Source organism: Tetrao urogallus (assembly GCF_951394365.1).
Source record: "Tetrao urogallus genome assembly, chromosome: 15".
In the NCBI taxonomy this organism is placed as follows: domain Eukaryota; kingdom Metazoa; phylum Chordata; class Aves; order Galliformes; family Phasianidae; genus Tetrao; species Tetrao urogallus.
In genome coordinates this window covers 11351755-11363909 of record NC_136828.1, presented here as the reverse complement: position 1 = coordinate 11363909, position 12155 = coordinate 11351755, and the positions used below count along the sequence as shown (strand labels likewise).

General features: G+C 39.6%; 1 protein-coding gene across 1 annotated transcript in view; it reads left to right on the top strand.

The window, feature by feature from the left end:
- SDK1 (sidekick cell adhesion molecule 1) overlaps positions 1-12155 on the top strand; it is a gene marked incomplete at both ends in the record, with an annotated part of 357418 nt that overhangs the window by 148877 nt on the left and 196386 nt on the right. The gene's annotated exons all lie outside the window — the stretch shown is intronic.

Genomic DNA, 12155 nt, shown 5'->3' with positions numbered 1-12155 from the left:
TTTTCTTACTGCCTGAAAAACACAAAAAATACCTGCATTTAAAGGACATTAAGTACTCTGAGTAAGCATGTAATTATTAAATATTCACAGTGTACAACGTTTAATGTGCACAACATTGAATATGCCAAAGTATAATGCCATAATTATAGCTCCTGTAATAATTATGTTTTATTGTGGCTTCCTTACTGTTTTTATACTGACTTCCACAGTTGGTATAAGCTTTTAAGCAGATGCCTTAGTTTTGCCCTTTGCAGCTTCTAGGCAGATCGCTGCTGTGTTGATTCTGCAGTCGTTGTCAGCTATTCAACAATCTTATTTTTCTTTTACTGTTCTGGCAGAGATGAACTGCAAAGTTTTTAACCTTCCATTTTCCTGCTACTTATTTGGCTGCTGGAAGCCAAGTTTAAAGCTTAAATAGAAGAGCAGGCATATCCTCAACAGTAACACATTTTTCTTCTTCCTGGAGTTCTTGAAAGAACTATTTAAGGAGTGCAATGCAGTTACTGTGGGCACACGAAAAAGACTAAATTATGGTTTCTTTTAAAATTAGCAATAGCTTAGTTTCTGTAACTCAAACCTCCAAACAGAAACTTGTTTTGTAGGTCTAAAGTATAGCTTTGTATATGAGTATATACATATATGTGTATATGTATATGAGAAATATAGATTTCTCATAATGGATACAGAATATAAAGATATCTAAATATCTATCTATATATAAAGATACATAGATGTCTGTGCATAGCTAGTTTATAGATAGATTGTATACAGAAAAGGATGTGAAGTGTGTGTGGGCCTGTCTTCAGGACATGGTGCTGGAAGCCCTCTGAGGGTTTGCTGTGATTGCTGAAGGATAGGAATAGCAAGGGACAGTGGGGCTGCAGGGTCAGGGCTTTGTTTTGTGCGGTGGTGGGTAGATTTGGGGACATAAAATGCTGTTTGAAAGAGAAAAGGCTTTATTAGTTGTAATGCTCAGCAGCATGTTTGTCTTCTAGTACTGAGTACTTCCTTGCAAAACAGGCAGTATCTTTAATTCTGAAGTATAGTACAATGCCTCAGATGTTGTTTTAATGCAGACTGGTTGGGCTCTGCACCATTTTACCCCAGGAGGTAAATTCAGTTTAATGATGAACGTGCATAATTTTGCATTTGTTGGCTCTACATGCAAATGTTTGCAGAAAATAATGCAAATGTGGAGATGTTAGGCATGCAGAATTACAGTTGTGTTTCGGCCAATTTTGATGTCCTTTTTCTCTTGAAGTACATTCTTGTTTAAAAACAATCTCAAGGACCTCTTTTAAATCTGCATTAAATAGATGAGATATGGTTTAAAGCAATAAAGCATTGAAATTCAAAGCACTGGGGTTTGCTCATCCATCCTCACAGGTCACCTTAGCGTTATCCTGGATGTCTTGCTGCAGGCTCCCATAACGCTTCCCTGGCAGCTTGCTGTGGGACTGGGACGTGCAGCATGGTTGAAGCAGTATGGGCTGCCCAGGGCTGGGAGAAGTGAGATAGTACCAGCAGTGTGGGGGCTGCTTCTGTTCCTGCACAGGAACTGGTGTTCTTTTCTCACAGCCCTCTGCAACTGTCCCACTGCAATAAAGCCAGAGTGAGGAAGTAAGTTACATCCACGACCTTTTATGTGAAGCCATCTAAACAGAGGACACTGGGATTGTCTGTAGAGCAATGTCATTAGGTCTTGAAATGGAGTTCTGTGATTGGAACAGTCCCTATCTTTATGTAGGCGCTGCTGGCTTATTTGAAGCGCTAGGGAGCAGAATTGGGATTATCTACTTCAAAACCTCACGCTGTTGAATGAGCTGAAGGAGGAACTTCAGTACATCAGCTGGCAGAGGGATCAATCAGCAATCAGCCCTGACACATCTCCCGAGATCCATATCTATGACTCGGTGCAGATGTGTGCCCTCTCTTCTGCTCATTCCCATACACAAGCACTCAATTAAGGAGCCATGCCATGACTTTTTTTTCCCCCAGTGATTTCTCTAACTTTGCAGAGAGTGTATTGAGCTAATGTGTAGACTTAGGTATATTGAATAACTGAGGGCTTGCATTGCTGTGTAATTGTTTTAGCTTTAAGAAGTGTGATAGCTCTTGGTTCAGCTTCTGTTTTGGTTAAATATTAGCATTTCCACGATGTGTCACAAAACAGTAGGCTACTATGTAAACTTGTCTCTGTCTATTGTGTAAAGGATCTTATCAACAAACGAGAAATTACCTGACCAAGTAGTACAAATCTGCAAGAAATATTCCATTGTTACTAAGTCAATGAGACTTGCTGATGGTGATAACTTTTCTGATTGTTTTATGTGTTTGGGGAAGGATTGCAGAATAGCTAAACGCATGTTTTAGCTGTTAGTTTTGTGTGCAAAGATTATAGGGATGAAATCAAGACATGCGTCTGAGCATCCCATGTAATTGTCTTGTTGCATCTCCTATTCATTAGCTCTGCTCTCAACTTGGCTCTGAAGTTGGCACATCTTGCTCTCATGCTCTGGCTGTCATACGACCCTTTTCTGCCATTCCTTTATGTCAAATTTTCATCTTGTGGGGAATAACCTGCTATCTCCTGCTTCCTTTGCCAAAGTAGTCCACGAGGGTTTATTTGAGCATTATTTCAGCTTGCCATCTTTTGAATGTAATGGCAGCACTAAGAACACGGAAGTTCAAAATATAAGCGTGAGTCTAATTAAAGGGATTGTGGGGTTGCATTTTTCTTTCTCGTTAGTATTCTGTTGATTCTGTTTTCTTTCTCTGTCTCCCTGTACCCTACACACTCAGCTTATAATAAAAGTTGGTTCTTGAATACAAAGAAGTTTATTAATACACCTGGGAAAAGCACGTACAGGAAGGAATTGCATTTTTTTCTCTCCAGCCTAGGTAAGCTATAATGGAATGTTTCACTGTCTTTACAGAAATAATCAAAGGATCCTTTCAACACTTACAAAGATTATTTAAGATGAAAATTAAGTAACTGGATTTGTTTGCTTGTTTCCGACTGAAAAACAATCTTCTCTGTTAACTTTATACATCTGCAGCCAAGCGATAAGGGCGTTCTAATGTTTTCCTGCATCTATCTTTTGATTTTAATGTGTTGTAGGATTAGGGGATGGCTGATGCTGCTGTTACGAAAATGCGAGCAAGTAGAGATCCTCATTATGGAGTGAAGTGGATAAAAAGAGTCAGTAACTAAAGGTGATGGAACTGTTGTGCCTGCTGTCCATTATCTCGGTAATAGCACCTCTTCTCCAGATGAGGGGATTCTCAGGGAGCAGCGTTTTGCTGCGTTGCAGGAGCAAATCCCTAAAACCTCTGCAGCAGAAATGTCTGCAAGTAGGGAGATAAATATGTGAAGACAGATTGCAGTAAAGACTTTGGGGGCATCAGAGGCTTCCTGTTCTGGTCTAACTATTATGTAGAATTACTTGCATCGGCAAGATGTTGAGCATTCTGCTCACAGCACAAGGAATGTAAGCTGGGCTGGTAATTCGCGTGCGTGCTTCCCAGGATTTGTGAGTTCTTTTGCCATGTAACACATAGCTGAATATTTCTTCTGCACTGAAAATAAAAATGCTCTGCAAAGCATATTGTAGCCATAAAATCAAAGAAACAAAACTGCATCTACTGACAATTCGGGGTTTCATTTCCCTGCTCAGTAGGCGTAGTGTTTATGGATCATCCAGCAAATGTAAACAAGGCAGTCTCTCAGATGCATGCTCTGTATTGCTCATCCTTAGAGGGAAAGTGTGGTGCTTAGAGCTGCGTGATAGGATGGAAGGGAGCCGAAGTTCTTTGCTTTCTATGTTACCTTTGGGACTATTTTAAAGTAGAAGTTGCTGTCGTTCTAGCAGAGGATTGGAAAGATTTACTGCTCAGGCTTTGGCCTTCTGACTTGCTTAAGCTTTACAATCAGAAGGCCTGAAGATATGTTGCTGCCCCACACAAGGAAACGTGTGTCATTAGCCTCAGAAGTCAAATAAGCAGCAAGCCACACACCCACATTGATTTCAGGTAATTTAAAAAGAAATGGATCTGATAAGTAACCTATCTTCCTTTTTTTGGCAGCACCACCCAAGTTGAAAGCAAAAAAAATCTATGTGGTCTGTTGCTCCTCGAATCATATGTTATTTACATTTTAGTTGGCTGCTGAAGTTTTCTTTATGAGTTTGAAAGTCGAGGGCTGTAACCTGGTTTCAAATACAAAAGAAATGGATCCCAGGAGGAAGCTATACTTCTAAAGGCTATCTTCCAGAACACTTTATTTTAAAAGATGTTAATGCATGCACTGGGGTTTCAGAGATTTTAGCACACAAGTGCTGTACTACATTGTACGATTTAGTAAGAATAGAGGGCTGCTGAAAGCTTCCCTCTGTGCACACCTCCTTTTTCTTTATGCACAGGTATAATTATTATACACAGGTAACTGCTGTCTGGGTGTTTGAAGGAGGGCTGCTCAAATCATATGGTTTAGGTAGAGCTGCATATCTCTTCTCAGTCTCTTCTATGAAGCCTTCCATGACTTCCCACTTTTGAGAGTTCTGCAGCTCTGCTTAGCCACAACTCCGTATTTGTTTGCCTCATTTATTAGAAAATTATGTTTATTTTCTGAAATTTTTTCACATGCATTATTTTTGAAATTAGTAATGCGTAGCACAGACCTAACTCAGTGACTAACATGCTCGTGATAGAACAGTTTCCAGTTGTTTATTTGGTCTGTTTCCTACAACGCTGTCAGAAATTGGCAGAATTGCTTTGAGTACAAACCACAGCATAAAATGCCACCAGGACGTTATGCGATTTTCTATATCTTTCTGTCCCAAAGTTGACAGTGTTTGGCTCCATATGGATGCTTCACATATGGTTGTATGTATCCAACCTGGCCTTGCTTTTCTTTCACTGCATGTCTCACTTATGCTAGCAGTGGGCAGCCGCTTTCAAGGTTCTGACAAAGTTCTGTGTTTCTTTTCAGTTTTCTGTCTTTTATTGCCACAAACTTGCAATGCTTCAGAATGTTTGCATTAATGGCATTGAAATGTGTGTTTACCTGACTTGTAATGTCTGCATTATTTTCAGTAATAACCAGGATTCCATGGGGTCTGTGGTAGGCACATCTGTTACTACATGTAACTGCTTGGTACAAATTTGTAGATATAATAAGATAGGACTCTGGTGAAGGAAGCAGTACAAGACCGTGAGTCACTAGAAGGCTGGTATTTGGAAAGCAGTGCTCACCTGTCCAGTTTGTATAATTCAGGAGATGTTAAAGCAGTTGAAAATGAGTAGGGAAGAAGATGTTTTGCCTAAAGTCAAAACAAAATGCCTTACTGTCAAACTGCAAAGCGAAGAGGAAAAGTAAAGAGCATTAAGATTTAGCACTTGCATAATCCTCTACATCTTTTGAGTGCTAGAGGTATTAACTATTTAAGCTTCTTGATAAATTTTTCAGCAAAAAGAAATACATATGTGTATTATCCTTCTTCTCTCTTGGCAGAACATGGAGACCAAAAGGCTAAATAACTGACTCAAGGCTACGTATCACTGGCAAAAACCTGGGTATACATGGCTCCCAGGCCTCTGCTCAATTCACAGTGTACAGCAAAAATATATGCCTTTATGGCGTGCAAGTAAAAATGAGTACATAAGATCCCTATTTTGATGTAGACAGCAAACCTCTACGCTGTTGAACAATAAAATTGTACTGTGAATTTGCAGCAATAACACAAATGCTGGTCTCAGCAAACTGCAGTACTGTACATAGATAGCAGTAGCTGCTGTATTGACTCAGGGCACTAAATCTTTAATTATCTTTCCTAGTAAAACTTGTCTAAATAAATTGCTCTGGTGCTGCCCAGTACCACTGCTTTGTGCGAGTTGCAGCAGCAGAGGTTCATGCTTGGGTCACATGCTACTTTTTACCATATCTAACCTGTTTCAACAAAGGTTTGGTACTGATAAGAGGAGAGCTAACACATAGAAATAGTGATGGATGTTAGCTCTGGAGCTTGACATTCCCTGCTGTTCCACAAAACAAATGTGTAGTAAGTTATGGCTCGCCAAATTTTCCTATCCAATGAAACTCTCCAATATATTTCAACATACTTGTATATTATTTGTTCATGGTTTTTTTCTCACTTATAAGACCAGTATGTGTGGCTGTTTCATCATTGCTGTTCTGCGGTGTTTCATGACTATAGCCAGATTTTTGTGAAAGCATTGTATCAGCTCTGAGTATACTGGTGTGTCGTATGGGCATAGCTTCAACTGAGAAAACTGACCCAACGTTTTGGAGAGAAATTTACTTTGAGCTGAGATTTGAATTCTTATTTTCAAATGGCGTGGGTACTGCAGATGCTGTGATGCAGACTTTTGGGTCCCTGAGACTAGGTATGTTCATCCAGAAACAGCCATGTCAAATCTTATTTTCAGCTAACCAATGGGAGAAGAGAGAAAATTTCAAATTAGAGGAGTGTGGAATTAAGAATAGAATGGCAGAAATGGGAATAAAGTAATGCAAAAACATAAATAAACAGAGGCTGGAAGCATCTAAGTAGGCAAAGTTATGGCATGTCCAAATTTATCTGTTAAGGATGCTATTTGGAGGTTGAAGTTTTCCTTCTGTCATTGTTGTGTAATCGATTACCTTTGCAGCACATTGCCCTGTGACAGAGCTGCGCCACTGCTAATTTGTTTTATGGTTAGTGCAGTTTGCAGTCATGCCTCATATTTGTATTTATTCAGTGGTACGCCTATGCTATGAAGATATACTATTCTTCAGCAGGAAACTCTTTAATACCTGACTACAAACCATGATAGCACATACCATTATGCTGACATATTTTATCAGAAGTGAAGATGCAATTTAATAACAGAACTTCTCCATTCACAGGGAAGGAAAAAAAAAATAATCTGTGTTTTAAACAAAATAAATACAACACCTCGAATTATCAGTTCAGGAGAAATGTCATAGAGTGGAGCAATATTCATGTCTAGTTGTATCTGCAAATTGGTTTATAAAATCCCAAATGGTTACAAATAGTCTTTGTGCTTGCTGTCAATGGAGTCAGCCAGCTGTGTAGATCAACTACCTGTGATACTTTCTAACTGCAATGCTTTGTTTGAATTTTGCACTATTCCTCTTTCCAGTGGTTGCTAGCTATGACCATAGCAACAGATAGTGATGTGGAGTTCAGTGTGCTGATTATATGATATAACAAAGAAAGAAGATGATAGGTACTCTGTTTACACAGAAATGTCTTGATTTCAGTAACAATTTTATATGAAGAGCCGTCTGGAGAAAATTGACTTACTTTGCTCCACGTTTTTGGTTTCTGTTGTGGACTGAGATGCATATTTTATCTTGAAAGTTGGGTTTTGCTTTAGCTAGAGAACTGCTGTTGCAGCTGGGGCAAACATTCATCAGCGTGGTTCAGTAAGATAACAACACCCAAGAGCTGTGATTGAAGCACACGTAGGTACATCTATCAGCTGCACTAAGCCTTGCCACTTAACATTTAATAATAGTAATTTTTAAAAACTGTCGAAAGAGTATGATAATAAGTAAGTTGTATTAAATAAGAATTAAAGCTGTTGAAAATCTGCGGGGAGAAAAAGAACGTTTAAAGATAAGCAGTGCACTTACGAATATTGCTCCTTGTTTGGGTGTAGTAATTGCTTGCTCCTGGGCTGGTAGCATTGTCTTTCTGCAAACATCTCTTTCATGATCAGTTTTGTAGTGATTATCTGGGGCTTTGTTTTGTTTTATCTCTAGACCAGTAACTGTTTGATATGGGCATGATTTTAAATATAAGTTTGGGATGACTGATCTGAGAGTCCCTTCTGGGAACCTCCATCTCAAAAGAATAGAAATAAGATTTTCCGAGGGCAAACTGCTAAGATTTTTACGAGACTCAGATTTTGATAGTTCTGCTTAAATCAGAGGTACTTCATCGCAGCAGCCTTGTATGTAAGCACCAAGACACACTAAGACACATGACAGTGTTTCTGTTGACTAGATTTATGCTTCTTGAGTCCTCTCCTGTATACTGTGTTCTCAGGATTGCTGTTCAGGGCTTGATGTCAGCTTTTGGTTTTTCATTGTTTCCTTTTTCAAGGGGGTCAATCTGTTTTCGTGCGGTATTTTTTTATTTTGTTTGCATTCCTAAAGCTTCTATCAAAGCCATCATCCTGCCTTGTAGCTCAGCACTCAATTAGTCCTTTTCACATACGATATTTTGAACTTGTGCATTGCATTGCAAACTTCAATACTGTGACATGATTTCAATGCATGTCCGTTTTTTGGAATTCTAACCATGTGTCCCAGAGCATTTGGGACTGTATCTGTGGTTAAGTGAAATCTGTGTACAGTCAACAGGTACTGATGCAAATACGAAACAAAGCCATGCCAGATACAGGCCCTGTAGGTTTCCCTGTGATGGCAGTGCCCAGTCTGGCAGGGCTTCACCCAGCATTCCGCTCACTGTACACAGGATGGGCTTTGCACAATGTGCCCATGAGACAACGTGAGGCACAATCTCAGCAGCGTTCCTAAACCAAGGTCTTGTTACCTCCAATACCAGTGCTACAGAACAGGGAAGGCAGGCTCAGAACATGAAATCCTGCTTTCTCTCTTGTTTTGTCCTGGAAATAGATGTACCAAAATCAAGCTGTCACCCTTGTGCATTGCTGTCAGTAGCTGGGCTGCTTTTATTGCATGGTGGTACTTAGGCTGTGCTGGGTCACCATGCCTGTTTTGTTGCTCTTGTTTAATCCAAATTTGCTTTTGGAACCAGTGAATCCCAGTCCCTTTCCAGAACTGCTTGCTGTGCATAGTCTAGTTGGAGAAGTGATGCTAGAAACTAACATTGATGGTAAAATGAATGCATTAATTTTTGTGGCTGTACTTAATATTCAGCAGCTGAGTAGGTATATATTTTTTTATTTTTAATGATTTGCAGTCATAATATAACTGAAACCTGAGTACTGTTCTATAAGCTTGGCATTCAGTCAGCTCTTACTGCTTTGTTGCTATGGACATGTTCTGTAGCAGACACGCTAATATTTTGTGCTGTGATTGAGACCTGAAAAACATGCACTGTTTGCATATATTTAAATAACTGCGATTAATAATTTCCCCTCAGAATTGGAAGACACACGAGTGGGGAAATGCTCACTACTAAGCCACACATGCACTGCCCTGACTCAGGGTTTCGCTGCACAGCTGTGATTTAGCTGCAACATTCTGCCCTTTTTCAAAAGGGCATTTCCATTGGGGACGTCTCAGTAATTGCAGTGTCAGTGCTCCATCATCTCTCCCTTGCTTCTTAACATCACTGCTGCTGGGTGGGCTCTGCCTCCCGGAGAAAGATCGGCTCATGCTGTGCTATGGGAGCAAAAGTTTTATAAGGGCAGCAGAGGTCTTTCTGTAAACAATATCTGGTAACGAGGGATTTGATATTTGTTTTAGCTAGAGGAAAAGAGGCCTTGTGCAGGCCGTATTTGCTAAAATGCTGCACCCTTGCTCAGGAGCAGATGGCTGCCTTCTAAGAGAAAACTTCACCAGGTCACTATGCAATTTTCATTTGGTGATGTTTTTGTAATGCAGTGCTATCTATTTATTATGTAATCTGGTAGGCTAATACTGAACACATTTCCAACTTCTCTGCATTATCTACTTGGAGAGTAGATTTTCATATTTTCCATTAATAATGGTTTGTAATATGAAATCCACCTATTTAAGATACTACAGAGTTCATGTTTGGTATTTTCATAAATGATCCAATTTTCAGAGCAAGAAAAATTTAACTGCAAACATATTGTCTTAAACACTTTAACAACGGCACTTCAGAAAATGATCATTATTTCTAAAGGCTCAGCCTGATGTTCACGTAATTTCCAAAAGCTTTCCATCAAACTTCAGAGATATTTGCACCACAGTTTTTCCAAGTACTGGGCAATTCAGAAGTCTGCAATTAAAAAACCTGGAGCATTTCTAAATGCTTAATTCTGGCTGCAGCAAACGGAAGTCTTGAAAAACTCAGGAGGTTTGTATTTACGTCTTCAGATCCTTAGAAGAACTGAATGGATAACATTACTGATCTCCATCATTCCTATGCTTTCCCACCTATGGTGTCAGGACATTTGGGCAAGCAGTCCATCATGGGCAGAGTTTGAAGCCTTCACTTTGAGATCCATCCATTGTAGTCTGTGGGTGCTGTTGTGGCATACTGGCATGGAAATACTGGCATGGCACCCCCATAGCTGCTCAACACACTGCACATCACTGTGTATGTATTGGCTCCTGTTCCCCACAGGCTTCCACTGAGCTCTGGAGGCTGTTAAAGCATCTTCTATCAAAACATGTGATTTAAAACACTCCCTTCCTTATGTGTAAAGAACCCCAAGGGATCAGTCTGTTTCCTTTACTTGCTAGTAGTTCTGTCTTGAAAACACTAGATTAAGTTTGATATCACTTAAAAAAAAACCACGACCAACAATATTTATGTATTTCATCAAATCTGTACTGGGTATGAATTTCTGAGAGGTCCACTCCATCTGCTCTGTTGTCTTCCTCAAACGTGCCAGTGAGCTGAGCAGCCGGGATGTGATTTCCCTTCGAACATCAGTGTGGTGCTGTCATAACGTAGAAGTTATAACAGACAATGAAAACAAACAGTGAACCCAGGGGAATGCGTGAAGCCAATTTTAGGGCGCTCTGTGCAGCTGTTGTGCAAAATATGGTTGCAACCCTGATAAGGGCTGTGACATGAATCTTCAGATGGTTTGGAAACACTGGCATTAATGAGTCCTTAAAACGTGACTAATTGATTTTCCTGATGAGCACAGCTCTCAATCTAAATAGAACTCCAAGTCTTTGGCCTCTGCACAGCTGTGCCTTACCCTTGCCTGTCTTTAGGAGTTGAAACCAAAACCTTTGGCTTTTCTCAGAATTTTTAATTATCGACAACTCATGTTGGGGTTTTGAATCTAACACCTTTGAATCTTTCTGTGGAATCTGACGACCCCAAAGAATTGCCTTCTACTACTATTTTATCCTCTAATTATTTCTCTCTATGCAAATGAATAGAGAAGTTATGCTCAGTCCTTCTGCATGGATGGTTTTCATTTCAAATCTACTTAGGCTCACGTAAACTTTGAAATGTGTATGCATTTCACCCACAACAAATGTTATTTTGCCCACAGATAGAGGTGGTATCAGTGTGCTTCTCACCTGCACTTGGAGACCAGCTTTAAAACATTCAGCTCCAGCTGCACCTTCTCCCAAAGCAGTCTGAAATGTGTTTCAGTATTTTCAAAGAACTCTTCTAGTGCTGCATCCTTCGGAATTAATGTAATTGCATTGTCTTTTAATATTCAATTATTAGCACTTCATTGGATTTTTATCTTTATTTGCTTTATCAAATGTCATATTAATTGCATTTTATATCCCCACTCCGTAAATCTATCACACTGCCTTTGATTTTCTAAGTCAATTAAGCAATTACAGGTTCATTGAATAAAGAAAAGAAATTGTACTGAGATATTTCTTACAGTTTAGTATAATAAAAATCATCATCAGTAAAGATACTGCAAACAAGATCATCAGCTGGTGTGCAGTGACTGACTTCAGTGCCAACATCAGAGCTGAAAATACAGCCTCACATCTTCAGATCTTTTTCAGTCGGTGTCTACCAATAGCCTTATAGAAGTTCACTGTTCTTTGTATCCACATTAGGAAATTGAAGAGATAGGAGCAACAAACACAGTGTAGGGACACTCTTCTCACTGTTATATCCTGTGCCAGCTCCTGTATATGAACATCAGTATACTGTGCTTTAAAACACTTTTTCAAAGCCAAATAATTTTGACTTATTAATGTTAAAAATACCTTTCTGAAGCAGAAGGAAGACAGGCAGGGAAGCTCAGTATTGGCTTGCCACCTCATTTCTGAGTGTCAGCCTTTAAATAGCTTCACCTGTTGATGAGGTTCCCAATAGCACCAGCATCATGCTGGTGTGTGCTGGGACCGTCAGCCCACATCCATGCGGGGTGAGGCTGTCTGCCTCTGCTTTTCTTTGCCATTTTATGTGTAACTTCTTAAAGGCATTTAAACTGTTTGCATTTTAGATGTTGTAGCT